This window comes from Pteropus medius, unplaced genomic scaffold (genome assembly GCF_902729225.1).
Source record: "Pteropus medius unplaced genomic scaffold, Ma_sr-lr_union100, whole genome shotgun sequence".
NCBI lineage: Eukaryota > Metazoa > Chordata > Mammalia > Chiroptera > Pteropodidae > Pteropus > Pteropus medius.
This window is the reverse complement of record NW_024355205.1, coordinates 22,918,187-22,939,019: the sequence shown is the minus strand read 5'-3', so window position 1 is coordinate 22,939,019 and position 20,833 is coordinate 22,918,187. Positions and strand designations below refer to the sequence as shown.

General features: G+C 32.0%; 1 protein-coding gene across 2 annotated transcripts in view; it reads right to left on the bottom strand.

Annotated features, from left to right (window-relative positions):
* NCAM2 (neural cell adhesion molecule 2) overlaps positions 1-20,833 on the bottom strand; it is a 407,496-nt gene that overhangs the window by 268,728 nt on the left and 117,935 nt on the right. The window lies entirely within an intron of this gene.

Here is a 20,833-nt window from a genome sequence, read left to right as displayed (position 1 = left end):
TGGTTATTAATCACATCGGAGGCTAAAAGTGTCACATTATAAATGTAACACAACACTCTTGTCTAATTGACCATGTAATCTATTACAATATCAGTGTTTAAAGCTGAAATATGTATCTAAGTACCCTTTAAAGGAAGAAGTCTGAAACTGATTTTAAAAGACTTTTTAAATAAACTTTATTTTAGAGCAATTTTAAGTTCACAGTAAAATAGAGTGGAAAGTATGGAAAGTCCCCATATTCCTTCCGTTCTCACACACACACAACCACCCCCAATGTTAACATCCCCACCCCGGTGGTATATTTGTATCAACGAACCTACATTGACACATCATCATTCAAAGTCCATAGTTTACATTAGAGTATAATCACATTATATAAAACAATTTCACTGCCCTAAAAATCCTCTGCTCTGCCTATCCATCCCTCACTTCCCTGTAACCCCTGAAAACCACAGATCTTTTTACTGTCTCCATAGTTTTGTTTTTTTCAAAACTATCATATAATTGGAACAATACAGTATATAGCCTTTTCAGGTTGCCTTCTTTCGCCTGATAATTGAAGTTTCCTCCATGTCTTTTCAGGGCTTGATAGTTCATTTATTATTAGCTCTAAATAATACTCCATTGCTTGTATGTACCACAATTTTATCTGTTCACCCATTGGGAGACATTTTGGTTTCTTACAAGTTTTGGCAATTACAAACAAAGCTGCTATAAACATCCATATAAAGGTTTTTCTGCAGACGTAAGTTTTCAATTCGTTTGTCAGAAGTATCAAGGAGTGTGAAAGGTGGATCACATGGCAAAACTATGTTTAGCTTTGCAAGAAACTGCCAAACCGTCTTCCAAAGTGTCTGTACCATTTTGTGTCCCTACTATCAATGAATGAGAGCTCCTGCTGTTCCATATCCTCACTAGCATTTGGTGTTGTTAGAATTTTGGTTTTTGCCCACTCTAATAGATATGTAGTAGTATCTTGCTGCTTTAATTTGCAGTTCCCTAGTGAAATTATAAGGTTGAACATCTTTTACTTCCATATACTTACTTGCCTTCTGTATCTCTTCTTTGGTGAGGTTTCTTTTCATGTCTTCTTTCCATTTTTTAATCAGGTTTATTTTCTTGTTGAGTTTTAAAAGTTCTTTGTGTCTTTTGGATAATGGTTCTTTGTCGATTGTGTCTTTGCAAATATTTTCTCCTAGTCTGTGGCTTGTTTTCTCATTATATTGGCAGTGTCTTTCACAGAGCAGTTTTTTTTTTTTTCTTTTTGCTTATTAATTCTTTCCTCCATGGTGCCTTTGGAGTGTGTCTAAAAAGTCACTGTCGTACCCAAAGTCATGTAGGTTTTCTTCTAGTTTATATTCTAGGAATTTTATAGTTTTGTATTTTATATTTTATGTGTAAGTGCATGATCCATTTTGAATTAATGTTTTTGAAGGATATAAGTCTGTTTCTAGATTCAATTTTTGTAATGTTGATGTCTGGTTGTTCCATTATTTGTAGAAAAGGCCATATTTGCTCAATTGCATTGTCTTTGCTCTAACATTTGATTCTATTATATTATAGGGATCAATTTCTGGTCTCTTTATTCTGTTTCAGTGGTCTATTAGTGTATTTTTCACCAGATACCACACTGTCTTGATTATTGTAGCTTTATAGTAAGTCTTAGAAGTCAACTTGTGTTAGTTCTCTAACTTTTTTCTTTCAATATTGAGTTGGTTATTCCAGGTCTTTTGCCTCACCATATAAATTTTCACAAAATAACTTGCTAGGATTTTGATTGGAATCTCTAGATCTAGTTGGAAAGAATTGACATCTTGTATTGAACCTTACCAATCCATGAAACAGAACAGTTACTGTTTTGACATCTTTCATCAGTGTTTTGATATCTTCCATCTGTGTTTTACAATTTCCCTCATATAGACCTTGTATGTATTTTACTCGGTTTATATCTAAGTATGTAATTTTATGTTACTATTATAAATATTACTGTTTATGAATTCAAATTCTATTTACTCATTGTTGATATATACGAAAGCAAATGACTTTTGTACTTTCACCTAGTATCCTGCAACCTCATCGTTATCAATTATTAGTTCCAAGAGTTTTTTTGGTCAATTCTTTTAGATTTTTTATATAGATATTCATGTAATAAGTATAGTTTCTTTTCTTCGTGTCTAAACTATATATCTTTTACTTGTTTTTCTTGTCCTCTTGTATTAGATAGGACTCTAGTACAATGTCAAAAAGCAGTAGTAAAAAGGGATATATTTACCTTGTTCCTGATCTTGGTGAAAAGGCTTCAGGTTTCCCACCATTTATATGCCTGTTCAGATTATCTATTTCTTCTTATGTGAATTTTGGCAGATTATATCCTTCAAGGAATTGGTTCATATCATCTAGGTTATCAAATTTGTGATTACAAAGTTGTTCATAGTCCTTATTATCATTTTAATGTCTATAGGATCTGTAGTGGTGCTTGTAATTTGTGTATCAAAAAATTGATAAGTTATGAAAAATAAAAATAGACTACAGGCTTATCAATTGTATTTTGATATTTAAAAAAACAGCTTTTGATTTTGTTGATCATCTCTTGAGTTCTTGTTCAATTTCTTTGATTTCTGCTCTAATTTTTATTATTTCTTTTCTTCTGCTTATTTGGATTAATTTGTTTTCTAGTTTTCAACAGTGAGAGCACATAAGATTTTTAAGGACAATATATTGTAAATGTGATATATTTCTTTTAAATAATTCAAACTAAAAACACAGACTCATTTGTCACGTGAAATTAAATCTTATGTCCTTTGGGATAGTGTCTTTTTTCCATTTCAAAATATGTATGTAATCGTGATTAAAATGTTTTGATGATCTGATGTCATTGCTGTCTTAAGTAAAATTGGCAGCCTTCTCTGGAAACTAGACAAGAACATTCACTTTAATTCCCACTCATTCAACCACAAGTCCCCTCCACATCTCAATAAATACATACATACATACATAAATATATACCTTCATACATGCATACATACATACATACATATGTACATTGCTATAAGGATTAGTCGAATTTAAAAAAAAAGAGAAAAAATGAAATAATGAAATTAAGACTATCAGTGGGAGAAAAGATAGCAATTAGAGTAAAGTACTTAAGATGTTATGGCAGAGGATGCAAATATTTTTTACAAAGGTATCAACACAGTTTAATGAAACAAAACTCAAGCATGAATATTTTAACTAACCAGAAAGATTCTATCCTACCAAACATCTTTTAGAAAGACATGCAGTATGGTGATGGATAAACACCAAGAAATCCGTGAAGCATTATAAAAAGCAACAAAATAGAATTTCGTTGTATGGATTATGACAACTAGAAACCTAACCAGGTAGAGAATATTGAAACACATTACAAAAATAATTAAATTAGAGTTAAGAGAAGAAGGTCAAACTATCTGGAGAAATAATGGAAGTATTGGCTCCAAAGCCACTTTTTTGATGAGACTACACTGACCGATCTGGTTAATGTATTATGTCTCTCTCATCCTCAACTCCTAATCTCTCTTACTTTCTCTTTTCCACATTACTTACACCTATAATATATAATTTTCTTATTTGTTATATTGTCAGTCTCTCTTAAATAGAATATAAACTCAATAAGGACAGAACTTTATATAGTTGGTTTTTTATATGCCTGATATATCTTAAGCATCTCCACATGCTCTGCATTTTACTTCAAAAAATGCAACTCGGATTTGTCTCTTTTTGCATTAGTAACCATCATCCTATCTAGAATATTACAAGATATTCCCAGGCATTGTCTCTTTTTCCTGACCATAATCTAGCACTTACCAGAAAAAGTGATTCTTTTTGAAAAGTAAGTATTGTTATATTATTCTACAATTCTTTATTTTTATAAAAGCTTATAAAGTCCTGCATAAATTAGCCCTATCCATCTCTTAAATTTTATCTCTCACCACGCCCCCCTCCCCGCACTCACCGTTGATTATGTGGTATCCTCACTTAACTTTCCATAACTCCATGAATATTCAGGGCTTTCCCCTGTCTCAGGGACTTCATACCAATTACTTCTTCATTTGAAGTGCCTTTCATTTTAATCTTTCTATGGTCAGATCTTTTCTAATTCTTTAGGCTTTATTTAAATGTCACACCTTCAGAGGCTTCTTTGATCAGCCTTTCTAAAGTTGTATCATTGGACTAAGAATATGTTATTAACCTCATGTCCAGATTTCTTTAATTGTCAATCAGGGATACAAAGAGTAGTTACCTGGGCACTAAATGGTTAACCTGGGCTGTTCAAATTCTACTCATTCCAAAGAAAGGCCTCTTAGCAATATTATACCAGAAGCCACAAAAGGTGAAGCCATATGTTTGCCAAGACAACCTCTGCTTGTAGAACCTGACATATTCAAATGAAAACCTATAAACCTGAGCTGCATCATTTCTGGGAAATATTTTGGTTATGTAATATGATGATGACCTGGACCAACTGTTGATGACTGAGTGAAATTCTAGTAATAGACCAGTATTTTAAACTTTTCTTTTTCTAGTTACATCCATTACAAGAGATATTGGGAAGAATGTCTATAAACTACCCTCTACTTGGCCATCAGACTCTTAGGTGATATACAATTCCGGGCAGACTAATCACTGTGTAATGATAAATTTTGATGACAAGTCTTTATAGACATCCCCGGCAACTGCATGTCCAGTATGCCACAGAGTACTGTGCACAAAAACATATAACAGTTGTTTTTATAGATAAAAGTTATTAAACAGAATTAAAATAGACAATGGGTTTCTGTTTCTGATGGGAATAAATCCATAGGCATTACAAAGTGAATCTGAAATGTGCTAGGAATGACTGCATCTTAAGACAAAAAAAGGTAACAGGAGGTGTTTTAGCATACTTGAACTAAATTATTCCTAGGTGTGATTAACATCAAACAGTCTCAGTATAAGCCTGTGACTAAAATAGGGTGACTGGCTTTGTCCTCAACTGATTTTGAATCCAGAAATAATTGAATCATGACTGATTTTAATGATGTTTGTGTAATATATATATATATACATATATACCCACACACACGCATATATATACTCTCTCTCTATATATATATGTATATATATATATATATATATGAAGTATAAATATATTACATATAGTATATATACAGGGGCTGATTCTGTTGGGAAAGCATACTAATTTGTTGTGTGATAGAAATACAAATACTAGCTAAATACAGATGTTCAGAAATTATATATATATGGTTGTTTTACTGTCAGAAAGCCTAGGCCAGCAGGCCTAGGTTGTTCCAACACTTCATATTCTAGAGGAAGAGGTTGGCTGGCTCTTAAGAGACAATCTTCTAGTTCTTGGAATATTCTGTGTAATAATATTTATATGCCTGAGGCCTTTGCACACATGTACCATTTTGGACAAACCATGTGATTTATGGTGAATATCTCTTTTTGCTTTGGGAGCCGGGATGGAGTCTAAGGAGCTGGAGTCAGTCATAGGGTGCTTTATGCCTTTGTGACTGACCTCAATAAAATTTCTGGGGCTTGGATGAACTTCCCTCACCGACAGTACTTTCTCTGCTTGTGTTCTCACTCATCACTGCTGGGAGAATTAAATGTATCCCCATGTGACTCCAATGCCAGGAGACACTTGAAGCTTATACCTGGCATCTCCTGGACAATGTACTGCACATCATTTCCCTTGGCAAATTTAGATTTATATCTTTTCACTAGAATGAACTTGAATATAACTATAAAAGCTTTTCTGAGTAGTCTGAGACCTTCAGGTGAATTATTAGGTGTGAGAATTGTCTAGGCGATATATAAAACACTAACTAACGAGGTTGTTAAGAGAATTAAATATCGTGTGTGAAGAGTATTTAAATAGTACCTGGCATGTGACAGACTCCATGATTCTGCTTTCGTTATTACTATCTGAAGTCTTTATCTATTGCATTCAGAGAACTTACAATCTATAGTCACAATGTTTATTTACTTGAGAATTGTCCTTTCTTCTCATTAGAGTGGAGAGACATGATGACAGGGATTTTGTGTGTTTGACTCCATGTCTGATGCGCCACATCTCACAGTGCCAGGCACAGAGTAATCACTCAATTAATAGTTCTTCGATAAGTCAATTAATAAATATAAACATGAATAACAAGTGAAGAAATTGTGATAAATTAACTTAGGATATTGCTCTAAAAGAGTATAAATTTTACTTAAATATCTGAAGTTAAATTGGAAAAGCCTCATTTGGTTTTACAAGACCCCCCAAGCTAGAACCAGGAACAGTAGAAAAAAACAAAGCTACAGATATATCAATTTTGGCTTACTTTAAATAAAGTACTTTCTAACTGTCATTAGACCAAGGATGGCACAGGTAGTCTTGGGATTGTATTTCTTATTAGAGAGATTTGGGAAATAACTCTACTTATTATTCATTTTTTAGAGCTATTATAAAGGTGATTCAAACATTCTATGTATTTTAAATTAATAGCTTTTAAATTTCCTTTCAAGTCTCAGATTCTGCTTCAAAACACCACATACAGTTTTTCTTCTTAAAAGTATTTGTAATCACTCAGAAAATCTTAATATTCTCCTTTCAGGATTTTATTTTTCAATTTCAAACCAAAGAATAGAAAACTCCACCATAACAAGATATGTGGAGTCCAAAAAATTTTAATACTGTAAACTCAAGATACTTCATCAATTGTAAAAATGATAAAGCTGAGCTTCCCTCGAGGACTCTCAGGGGCGCTAGCTGATTGATCTACTTCTGGTTGTATCTGGTGCCACCTGGTGGCATCTGTTCACTCTAGCTTAAATATAAGTAGAGACTTTTCTGGGTCCTGGGGTGTTTGGCTGAGACTTCCAGTATACTGGCAGCGATTCCAGAAAACATTTTTAGTTTTTATTTACTGCATTAGTCCAATCCAGGGATATTGGGCCAGGAGAAAACTAGAGCCATCAGGATCCTATCTAGTATCACTGCAATAATTAAGAGCAAGGCCACAGACTCTGGGAGCAGAACGTCAGGTTCGTAAGTCAGCCCTCTCACTTATTAGATATGAAATCTTTTATTTACCTAAATTTGTTTGATGTCAGTTTCTTTATCTGTAAAGTAGAAAAAAAAGTATGAATAATTATTGCTCTACAATATTTCTATAATTATTAAATAGATAATCTAAGCATTCTTAAAACTCAGCAAACCCTCCCCCCCCAAAAAAAAGCTATTAGCATCTTGGCATGCTGGTAATGCTACAGAAAGATACTTTAAAAACATCTAAATGAATTGATGCTTAATATACCTATATTACATCCAGCAACACACAAACAAAAAATAGAGCATAACAATGAAATGTTTTGACTATTAACAATAAATAACTTAAGCAAAATAAATAAATAAAGCAAACTAAAAATATCTGAGGATGTTGGGTTTAAGGAATACGTACGTGTGTGTACGTGCATACATTATTTTTTTTTGAGAATGGTGTGTGTGAGAGAAAAAAAGTTAAAACTTTAATATATCACTTTTCAAGACAAAATGTCTTCAAGAGGGAAGAGTGGTGATTAATCCAAAACATTTATCATAGTAAAGGGAGCCAGACAGACAGGCTGCATCCTTAACAATGAAGAAGCTTTTATTCTCCTTTCTACCTTCTATATCGCTCAAGTCTCCTCTCTTTTACTAAACTGCCTTTGAAGTACTTCAATCATGCTCTCTCTACAGGTAATCACTGACCTCAATTTTAGCTGTCAGCATGGAAAATAATGCATTTATCTTTATTTTTACTGGAGTGTAAGCTTCTTCAGGGGAATTGCTGAGTTTATGTTTTAGTCTGTATCCAGGACATCATTAATTCAATGACACACATCAAGGACAGAAATATATGATTCTATAAATGTCTATTTTTGCTTCAACATCACTATTTAGGAAAGGGGATGAAAGAATATGCTAATTGGAGACTTCATTATTTTAAGTACAAGGACTGAGTAAGCAATTGGGACTTCACTTTTTTATCTCTTCATAAAAGCAGTTTAATCTTCTCACAAGAACTGCCAAATTTCTTCCAAGTGACAAACTACTTATTCATGATACTTTTGGACAGATTAAACGTCAACCTGGTTTCTTCACAAATAAAAGATATATTTCAGAACAGTGTTGATGCTGGTAACATTTAGAAATAATGAGTACTTGCTTCCTAGTTTTTGGGTAATCTGACAGTTTTTTACAGGCTTTCGTCTGTATCTTGGTACATGCCATCATTAGCAAGAATTTTTTTTTCTTCTTTTTCATGCCTGTAATTGTTAAGTATATATGTCAAATGTAAGACTGGGATAGAGTAATGAAAAATTTGGGCATTTTCATTAAATATGAAGAGAGAAAGTATATGAACTTGAGAGGACCTTCCTTTTTCATATAGATTTGTGCTGATCTAAATAAACTCCAATCCCCTCAACACTCTATAGTTATACATAAATTGTGATATTTTATGTTAGTAACTTGCTAAACTGGTATTCAAACAAAGTTTTAAGCACAACTATTCATGAGAATTTAAAATCTGGTGAATCAGCAAACATTCATCTCTGTGTTTTATCTATATTTTAAGACACACGACCCATTCTAATTTTGCTTCACAGAAAGATGATTTGTCTTAACTTACATATAAAGTTGTCATTCATTATACGTAATGATTCAAAAAACGTGTCCTAAAATTTTATTTTGTAAAAGTATGATATTTCAAATGTATTACAGATGATTATCTGTGTGAAATAAGTCGTTTTCTGAATTTGTTTCTGAATTAAATGTGGAATACAGTTTTTTTAAAATGGTATCAGGCAGCAGTCCCCAACTTTTTTGACACCAGAAATCAGTGCTCCTATGAAAATCTGATGCCTGCTGATCTGAGGTGGAGTTGAGACAGTGATGCTAGCGCTGGGGAGTGGCTGCAAATACAGATGAAGCTTCGCTCACTGGCCTGTCACTCACCTCCTGCTGTATGGCCTGGTTCCTGACAGGCCGCGGACTGGTACTGGTCCCTGGTCCGGGGGTTGGGGACCCCTGGTATAAGGTAGATTTGAAGATGCAAATATGAATATTGTAATAAATCTATTTAAATATATTATAAATTCAATGAGACATGAGACCACCATGAAATTCTATTTATAGAATTCCTCCTGCCAAAATTCCCATCATTTTTTATACAATGCAGAAAATGATTAAAAAAACAAATGAGAAATTATATATTTTTAACTCATTATATTCCACTGTGATATCTCATGAACAAAACTGCAAAACTGTCTAATCAAGTACTACATACTTCTGATCCTCAAACATATGGATTCAAATATGACACAAATGGTGGCTGTAGTTTAATAAAAAATTTGACTAGCCTTCATCCCTGCTTCCTGGGAGTAACACTCTAACTCTTAGAATTTAACAAGTAATAGCAATGTCTTCATTATTCATGAGTGCTTTAGATCACATCTGATAGTTTATGCTCATAAAGTTACTACGGTAAGCCCCTTGAAAGCTATAGGAAGTGGGTGTCAAGCTAAAAAGGCTAACATTGTGATTAGAGAATGGGACTCTGAGACTGCTCAGCATCTAGGGAATGGAAGGAGGCTGGACACTGAGATCAGGTCATGGCCAGTGACTTAATCAACCCCAATAAAAACTCTGGACCTCGGTTTAGTGAGGTTTCCTCATTACTGAACACACTGATGCATCAGGAAAATGACAAGCCCTAATTCCACTAGAAGAGGGCACCAAAACTCTATTTGGGACTTTCCTAGACCTAATCCTAAGTGTCTCTTAATTAAACTCCTCCTGTGTTGTATCCTTTATAATAAAACTGTAACTGTTAAGTAGAGAACTTTCTGAATTCTGTATTATTCTAATACATTTTTAGACCTAAGGGAGTCATGGGACCCTTGAATTTGAATCCAGTCACTCAGACGTGTGAGTGGACTGGGACCCCTTTGTGGCTGTTGTCTGAAGTGAGGGTACTGTTGTGGGTCACTGAGGCTGCGCTATTCTTGAAACCAAGGATTTTTATGACTTTGTTTTGGCTTTGATTCCTAGTTCTAGATATCTTCCTCCCTCTTTAGATCCCTCATAGACCCAGCCTTTCCTCTGGATAATCAGCAACCTCCGAGGGAGTAGAAGACAGTAGCCTGGACCTGACTAATGGTCATAATGTCTGGACTAAAGATAACCTCAAAAAAGGACATCTTGATCCAGTCATAATTCAGTTCCTGAGCTCTAAAATGGAACAACCCCCCTGACTACTCACTCTTCCATGAGCCCATACAGAGGTATGCCAGAGCAGACTTCAGAGCTGTCCTGGAGATCTGAAGAAAATGACTTATGACCCTTACCTCACCTCTAACTAATCAGCTCCCGGCACAACCCCAAGCCCACTGAGCCACGGTGTCTTGTGATGTTGCCCTATATAATCTGGAACCTTCATGTCATCAGGGAGTTGGGTCTTTCAGAGCATTAGCTCTCTGCACTCCAGATTGGCTTGCTCAATATTGAATTAATTTGCTTTCCATACTGTGAACTTCTGCTCCAGCATTTCTTCCGGCTAATGCACACAGGCAGAGAGACTCAAATACTGGGGCCCAGGAACATTGCCAATTAAGGATGAAACAGAATAGTGGGCAATAACTTAAAACCATATATATCCTAACTATATAATTCATACAGTGAATATTAACCATATATATCCTAACTATATAATTCATACAGTGAATTATAAATCCTAACTATATAATTCATACAGTGAATATTAAGTTTTTTCCAAACTTACACATATATAATAATCCTAAAGAAAAAAAGATTTTCATGTGTACCTTAAGTTGATTGATTAACCTGACAGAAACTCCTCAAACAAATGTCAATGGACTATAAAATCCAAACGAACTTAAAAATATTACTTAAAGTACAAAACTAATATAATTAAACATGCTATTGGACACATGCTTTTGCATCTGTCATATAGACCTAGAATGTTACTTGATTTATACTGTAATATTACACTGTAAAATCTATGTTCATTTGGTCTTCTCTGGACCTAAATGCATCAATTATCAATTATTCAATAGATACTAGCTCTCTAGTTCTTCACATTTATATTCAGCTCTTAGATATATATATATACACACACACACACACACACACACACACATATATACACACACACACATATAATTTTTATATATACATGTTGTTATATGTATGTGTATATATATATATATGCACACACACTATATATATATATATATATATATATATATATATATACACACACACCCCACAATCACTCACTCAACACTCCCCAATTATGAAATTGTCATAAATCCACCAGCGGGTTATCACTTTAAATAAACTTTGTGATCATCTGGTTGTGAATATAATAAAAACAATTCTAACTCCCAATAAATTATTCCAAATTCGGACACTGTGTTTAATTCATATTTGTTGAACAAATGAATGAAAATTATAGAAATAAAAATTTCAGCAAATGCCTTATTGATATTTTATTTCTAACTTATCTTTTTTTTCTGTCAAGATTAGCAATCTTTTTTCTATCTAATCAACTGCATATTTGTATGCTATAATTTCAATGACCTAGCCTTTTCTTATATAAATTAATTCACAGAAAAATTTTGTTCTGTGTTTTGTAATGGACTTGTGCAAGATAGCAATAGAAATCCAAATATAGGTTGATGGTCCAAAGTTCTCAATCAGTATCCCAAGGAATTCTTTGTTAGAGCATAAAGTAATTTTATGCAAGTATGTTCAAAATAATTTCACTCAATAACCTAAACTGAATCAAAAATCTTTCCAATATTTTTCTGTGCTTCAGTGCTCATTCAATATAATATGTATCAAGACTAAATAATTAAATTAATTGAAAAAATGTCATTGCAAATCAAGACTAAAAAAATAATGTTAGAACCTTGTTTTCATATTTCAAAGTGTATGTGGAATGCAGATATTCGATATAATAAAATTATATTGTCATTTTACCTTCGAATGACAGTATCCAGTATTCCCTTGATTACACAATACTCTCTAATATGGAGTTCAAATTTAAAAGAGGAAATAATAAGGAATTAAGAAATTATTGGACAGATGAGATTTATGCAATTTTACTGATAATGAGAATGCAATATATAGTTCCTAAGTCTTTCCATCTTTAATTTTTGTTCGACTAATTTTAGTACTCTTTGAAACTTAAATATAAAAATTCTAGAAAATATTTTAAGATTTTAGAATCTTGTGCAGAAAAGAAAATTCTATTCTTTAATAAAATAGCCTTAATTAAATTTAGCTTCAGCTGTTGTGTAACAAATACTCACTAGAAACTAAATTTTGTAAAATTCTTGACTGTGATAAACTTGTATTTCGAAAAATATTTTTGCTACAAGGAAATTACATTTATATTAAATTTTATATCATGGAAGTAGATGGATCACTAATACTAAGTAAGCTATTGTTTCTCTACATGTATGTTAAACTCTCATACACTACATATTTTTTCCTTTTTTCATAAGATGACATTAATAGTCACATTATGAAATTAAGTAAAACAAAATTAAATAAAAACAATTCTAACTCCCAATAAATTATAATTTGATAATTTACCCTATGCACAGAGTCAGAGGACTTGGTAATGAGAAATGATAAAGGAAACTGTCAGTAGTCTAATTAGGATCCATGAAGGCAGAACGTGCTTGGGAACAGGTTAAGCATAAACTGACTTTTCTGTTGTTCCTTATTTTGATAATAATACATGCCTACCTTTTAGAGGCTCTTTTTTCCCCTGTATATATGACTCATCCATTCAAACTTCAATATTAGAGTTAGATAGTCTACATATAAATATATACATTTTTACTTGATAAAAATTTACACTGTAAAAATTAAAAAGCATATAACATATACATAGTATGTACACACAACTTTCACATATATGTGTGTGTATAAAATGATGTGAATGAGTTTTAAAGTATAATTAATTTTAGATTGGTAAAGAAGAAAATCTAAATTATATTCATCAAACACTGTATTCCATATTTTATTCATATATTTAATTCTTATACGCCAAAAACATAGGCTTGCCAGTATTTTATACTTATGCCTAGCACTGTTCAATACCTTTTTGAAAAAATAAATAGATGAGAAAACACTGAGGCTAAATTTCCAAAGATGACACGAGTAATAAGTTTCAGAGCTGAGATTCAAAACCAGATCAAGCTTAGTTCAGAGTTCAAATCTTTCACCTAAATGGCTCCCTTCTATTGAGTACAAGTATCTTCTATGTCAGAGAGAATGAGGTACACATTCAGGTTCTAAATTTCTGCACTGGAGAAAGAAGTTCCTATACAGGATGCGGAATTTTTCTAGAAATCAAACCACAAAACAATAGAACTTCAGACACTTCGCCTTTTTGCCTAGAGTGGGGCCTTCTAACCTTCACCTGCCCCAGTATAAGTAGAAACCATGTACAGAAATAATTCTGTCTTGCAGCTGCGAATACAGCCGTTCTTTACATGTTTTATGAAGATCTTTTTTTAAAAATGCAGATAATTCCATATAAAGGAAGTTCTCATTCTTGAGCTTTTATAATAGGGAACACATAAAATGTAATGCACTTAATTCTCTCCCTCTCTCCCTTCATTTACTCAACAATGTACAAATATAGTGGATATGATTAGTTTCCAAAATTGTATGCAAATAATTGCTTTATGATCATAAACCTAAATGGCACACTCAAGATTACCATCTATCAGGTGTACACAATAATTTGTGAAGATATAAAAGGAGAATTTTTCACCAATTTTTAGAGCAACTGAAATCCATAATTTTGTGTGTAAAATATAGTTAAAACTAAAAACCCATAGTGCAGCAGCCAGGAAAAAGTGTTCAATGGTATTGCATAAGACATAACAAAGTGTTCATATTTCCAACCAATGTGGAGGCTAATTTTAGCTCACATTCAAGCGGTGAATTACTCTTCCTGCCAAAATTCAAGGCAGGATATAATTCCTTCCTATTAATGCAGCAGTGAGTAACACATCAGTTGAGTAAATGGTATAGCCATGAGTCCACAGATGAATAGAGAAACTATTCTATGGGAATAAGGAACATGTGGCAGGCATGTTACAGAGTTTATTAAAGTGAAAAAAAAAAAATCTATGAGAATATAGCTGCTCCTCTGCGGTAAATTGAAAAACTGCAGGTGTAGAAACTTGGAAATCTCTACCAGTAATAATTTGTATTTCTATACATAGAAGAGATGTTAGGAAACCTTGAGAGAAGAGACAGGTGAAAGTAAGATAATGAATGAAGGGACATTCAGTCCTTATTAGAACAAATGCAATTTTCTTAGTTAACCCTAGATTAGGTTTTCTCCACTGTCTTCCTTGGGATATAAAATACAACTGCATCACATTCATAGCTTTGTACACAGCCATGATTGTGGTTTCTAGAAGAAACTTTTCATTCATTTTTGTAAATTCAGTTGTTTTCTGGAAAATATCAATAAAAGGATACCATCTGGATAATATGAAATATATGTATCACTATAGACATATTACATTTATCCTATAACTGTGTATACATGTGTCTACCTGTCTGTCTATCATCTATCTAATCTATCTATGTACACCTACTTCCATAGTTATGATTTGGTGTTTATTATAGACAAAGAAACAAAGAACTAACATCACTTTCATGAGATTACCAAACAATTACTGACTAGCTATATACCGCAGTTGGATTATCACATTTACTCCACATAATGCAGACCATATATGGAGGGCACACATATATCATGAAATGATTTAATATCAAAATATTGTTGTTCTTGCTGAATATATTACATACTATCTAATCGAAGGTGTTTGGGGTGTGTCCAGAATAAATGTACTCCTTTGGAATTTAAACACTACTAATTTGGAATTTATCTTATTTTGGTTGTTTCTGTTGTTAAGCAGAAGAAAATTGCTTTATTCTTATAACAAGAGACAGAAATGTTAAAGAACAAACATTTAATAATAGCAATTCTATTTTTATTTTGACATTCTTGTGTATGGTTTCCTGAAAATATTAACAGATTGAATATGTGTTGGGGTAGTCTCTGAATATATTCTAGGGACTGAATCAAGAGAGGGAAGCAGTGTACAACTTACTACAAACTCACTAATGAGGACCTAATTAAAGCAGAAAAGACCTTTACATATGGAAATAAAGATTTATGATAGTGGCTTCACGCACCAAATTAAACTAGACTGATTATTAAGTGCATTTGAACTAATTTTAAAGGGTGAGTTCCAAGGTTTTCTTAGTATTTTGTGCATTTTCACTTGGGTTTAAAATAATTTTTAAAATGGAAAAAAAATTTTCCATGGATGTACAAAATAGAACCAGTACCTAATTTAATTTGGGAAGAAGGTAATCAAACTAAGTTGTGTTGCAAATGCAAGACTCATGTTTAAATGATCTGAAATTATGGGAGACCACCTAGGAAGACCAGGTGCAATAGGTGTAAAAAAAATAAATAATAAGGGATTATAAGCTGACAAGGTCTTTGCAATCTGTGAAGTCAACCAAGGGTTGCCTCATCTAAAACATAAAAATATAATAATAATAAATAAAAATAAAAATAAATGATCTCAAATTCCTGGGGATATTTTGCATATTAAAATAATTTCTATTACAATTTTAATGATTTAAATATCTTATTTTGAAAAAGGAGCTCATAGTATATATTAAAGCCAAAGTAAACTCCCAGTTTTCATATGACTGATAAATCATTTACTTAACTGGGAGTTGAAAAATAAAAAAATGAAAATAAATTACAGTATAATTGTCACAGCAATGTGATGAATAATCTCGGTTAACTAATTAAAACGCAAGACCAGACTAAATTTTAATGTCTTATACTAATTTTTTAAAAAGGATAAAGTACAAGAGATCAACAAGACATCAATACATATAAATAATTTTAACATTTTAATGAGTTGCTATTGAAATGTCAAAATTTAAATAAATAATTTTTAACTATATTCAAATTAAAACATTTTAATAGTTGCATTAAGCAGTCTCAAAAATCAGAGTGTGTGAAGAGATAATAGGGTGTCACTCACCTTATGAAGGCTCGCAGGGCAAACATTTACTGAAGTGCCTTTTTCTTATGTACTAACTTATAATTGGTTCACGTGCATTATATTTCCTCTAAAGGTTATATCCCTTTCTCTGATTCCTATTTTGGTTGATAGCATCACTACCCATCCTTCCTGTTAGTCAAATATAAAACCCTGATTTCAAAGTTGAATTTGATCCCCTCTATGCCCCAAATTTCAACCAATTGCCAAACAATTTGGCTTTTACCAAAATAATGGTGCATTTTGCATCTTTTCTTTACTCATAATATTTATTTTCATTATGAGAGTGAAAGCCCTACCAACACCACCACCATTACTTTCCCTAATGTTTGTATGGTTTCTACATCTAATCTTTTTCCAACCACCTTAACTATTATTAACTCCAAAATGTCTGCTTTTGGTCTTCTAATTCTATGTTCCATTCTATAGCAATTTTATATAATTTATAACTAATAGTATCATATACACAGTATGTATATGTGTGTGTATATAGATAGATGATATAGATATATATAGGTACAGATATTTAGGTATAGATATGGATATGTAGATACATATACTACATCTCCAATCTAGAACTTTTTTTGAATGGCACACAGACCTCGTTTTCAATGAAATCACTATGCCATCCTTATACCTTAAAATACCGCTTCTTTAATATATACTGTGCCATCAATATTTAATTTCCCTAAAAAAATATCTTTTAGAGTTAGTTTGTGGAACTCACCAAACAACATCCATTGTTAAAGTGCATAAAAATTTTATTAAACAACAAGACTTTTTTTTTGTCATATAATTGATATAAAAGGCAAAATGGGTCATTTTATCCATATAATTCCCCCCACATGAAATTGACTAATTGCTTCTTTATAGTGTTATCTATCTTATTCTTTGATCTCCTATAAGTTTTTGATCTGTAGAATACAAATCCAAGTGGAAACAGATCTATCTACCTGACCTTGGAGCAGGTGCCTCCAACCATACATGTGAAAAATGATATAATCTCTTCCCCTCAACTTTTGACTCATTATGCATTATCTCAGCTAAAGGCATAACGAGATATTCAGGCAAGAAAAAGAAAACTAAGAATATACTTTGAACATTCCACGTCCCTCACTCGAAGACATCCATTGGCATGATAGGTTGACCTTGCTACTCGAATAGCTTCCTATCAAGCCTACTTCCTTTACCTTTGCACAGCTATTAGAAGTATGTGAACCCATCATTCTCTTGCTGAAAAGCTTTTCATGGGTCGGATATAATTTTTCAGTTATCACTGTATTATTCAATATCTTTTAGATTTTGCCCAAGTTACATTTACATTCAGTTCAGTATTTTAGATCTTTTGTGGTCCCCTATATCTATAATGTGGCTCCTTCCAATTCCAAATTGCTTACGCTCAGTCATATCCTATAAAGGTCAAAGTTTTCTTCCCCAACTTGAAACTGATTTATTTTGGTTCCAAGCCTGAATTTAATGATTCACATTTATGGGACTAAGTATTTCATACTTTATGTATACTCTCCAGTTATGTATATAAACAAGTCAATGAAAATAAATATGGTAGAGTATAGTAAATGCACTGATGGAAAAAGCGCAAAATACTGAGGCAGCAAATAAATACAATATATGAACATGCAGATCCCAGAAAGCTCTTGAAAAAACAAAAAGTGACATTTAAACTAAGATCTGCAAGAGTCATGCAAAATGATAAAAGGATTATATTCAGATTTAAAAAAATATAAGTTTTTGTAAAGGTTTCCAATAGAGAATATAGTATTAAAAAGGAAAGAACACATTGCAGACTTTCCATTGCTTCCCATAATGGTGTAATTGGTTCTCAATAAGTCCTGTCATTTAAGCAACTTAAAAATAGAAAACAAAAATTAAAAAGAATGTTGTAATTGGACAGCAGGCTGTACAGAACACTGAACTTTGAGAAATGAAAAATAATTAGGTGACACCTAAGATCAACCTGACTTTCTGCAAGGAGGTATTTACTAGACACCAGTTCAGGGTAGGGATAGAGTACATTGGTTTCTACAAGCATTGGAGACAGACAGTCAAGTTCAGAGGAGCTAAGTTAGCTAAAATTTGTCAAAGTATAGATGAATAGGAGGCTACACAGATAAGGAGCTCCAAAAACCTTCATAAGCGTCCCTTTGAGTCTTTCGTTAAATAGTAAGATAACCTTTTAAAGAGAAAGAACAATCTCTGGGAAACAATAAGCTCAAAACAACCTACAATTCACAGGCTAAGAGATTTCCTAGTCTGAACAAAGCAGAGTAGAGTAATCTGTTGAGCAACTGGGGCATTCGGTAGGGATATTAAAAAGGTCAAGACTTTGAAGTTGAGCTACATTACTTCTAGATTACTGCTTTATTAAAGTGTCCCCAAAAATGCCTTAAAAGAGGGTTTAAGCAAATCAACTTAATCCACAAATAAATCGACTTTCATCCCAGCAAAACACAATCAATCTTCTTTAGAGAAAAACACCAATATCCAAAAACTCAAAAATGTGATATTAACAATGACCAGTATATAACAACAACAAAAAATAGTAGACTAATGAAGCATCATGATGGAAATGTGACCTATAACCAGGAGAAAAATATACCAATAGAACTATGTTCATATGATGAATAAAATGGAATTAGCTGATATGTTCAATGCTTTAAAGGAAAATAGGAATTATAATAGAGAAATGAAATCATAGAAAAAAAATCAAATGGAAATTTAGAGTTTTAAGTAAAAAAAATCTAAAATTCAATTTTCATTGGATGTCCTTAATAGATTAGAAACTGCAGAAAAATAAAGATGAATGAACTTGAAAACATAGCAATAGAGGTTATACAAACTGAATCACAGGGAGAAAATAGAGAGAGAGAGAAGGGAAGGAAGGAAGGAAGGCGGAAGTAAAGGAAGGAGCAAACTATCAGTTTTCTGTGTGTTACCATCGAGAAGTCCCAAAACACATGAAGTTAGAGTTCCAGAAAAGGGGTCACAACATAGTTAAAGAAATAGATAGTGAGAAATTTTCAAATTTTATGAAAAAATAGAAATCCACTAATACAAAAAGCTCAACAAATGCTAATTAGAATAAATATTAAAAATCATAGTGAGTTACATCATAACAATTTTGCAGAAAATCAGTGATAAAGATAAGATCTCAAGAACTGCTAGAGAAAAGAGACACTTTATGCACAAAGAAACAAATATAACAGTATCAGTAATGCTGCATCTAAAATCATGTAAACTAGAAAACTGTGGAATCACATATTTACAAATATAAACATGGGAAAAAAATATCATGCAAATATTTAAACAAGCAGAACAAAACACAGAAAGATTTAGAAAATGTGAATGAAACTATTAACAAAGCTGGCCTAATAAATTTGAACATTAATAGTGCTCTACAACTGATCACTGTTGAATAGATACTCTTTTCAAGTACACATTGAATATTTTCCTAAATAGATGATTTTCTAGGCCATAAAATAAGTTTTAATAAGTTTAATAAGTTTTAATAAGTTTAATATAAATCATCCAAAGTATATTCTCTAAAATAAGGAAATTGAACTAGAAATAGTAAAACGATATATAGCATATCTCAAATATTTTGAAACTAAGTAACCACTTCTAAGTAATCCACAGACCAAAAAAAATATAAAAATTATTTTGAGTTAATGAAACATCAAAAATTTTCAAGTGTAGAAGTATTTAAAATTTTTTGGTTTAAATTCTAATATTAGAAAATAATGATATAAATATAATGATCCTAGCTTCTTTGAAAGACAAAAACCTACCAAAACTGGCACAAGAATAATATAAATTATAATAAATTATTACATAAATCAAAATATTTTGAAAATCCTACAAAGAAAACTCCAGATCAAAATGATTTTGCTGGTGAATTTTTAAGAAACTATTTAAGAAACAGATAAGATAATATTTATATAAACCTTCAGAAAACAACAGAGTGAACACTTTCCAACTAATTTATAAAGACAGCATTACTCTTATACTAAACGCAGAAAAAGATATTACTAGAAAACAATAGTGCAGTCATGAACAAAGGCATGGCAATCTAAAGAAAATAATAGCAAATAGAATCCAACAATTTATAAAACAGATAATATATTATGACCAAGTTGGATATATCCCAGGAATGGAAACCAAATACTGTAAATTGCCATATTATAAAATAAAAAGAGAAATCATATGATCATCTGTATAGATAAAAAAATTAAAAATTTTAACGTCCATTAATAATAAACTATCTCACTAGACTAGGAATAGAAGAAACTATCTCGATTTGATAATGGTCATCTACAAAATACCTACATGTAGCATATTTAATGGAGAAAATCTGAATGATTTCTCCAAAAAATCAGGAACAAAACAAGAATGTCTGTTGTCACTGCATTTATTCAGCACTGTCCCGGATTTCCTAAGCAGTGAAATAGCCAAGAAAAATAAATAAAAAAATTAAGAGAAAACTATAAATACTGGTAAGAAGTAAAACTAATTCACAAGTGACTTTTAAAAATAAAATCGACATTAAAAAATAAGAATTAATAAGTAAATATGTAATAATTAACTGTATTTCCATACATCA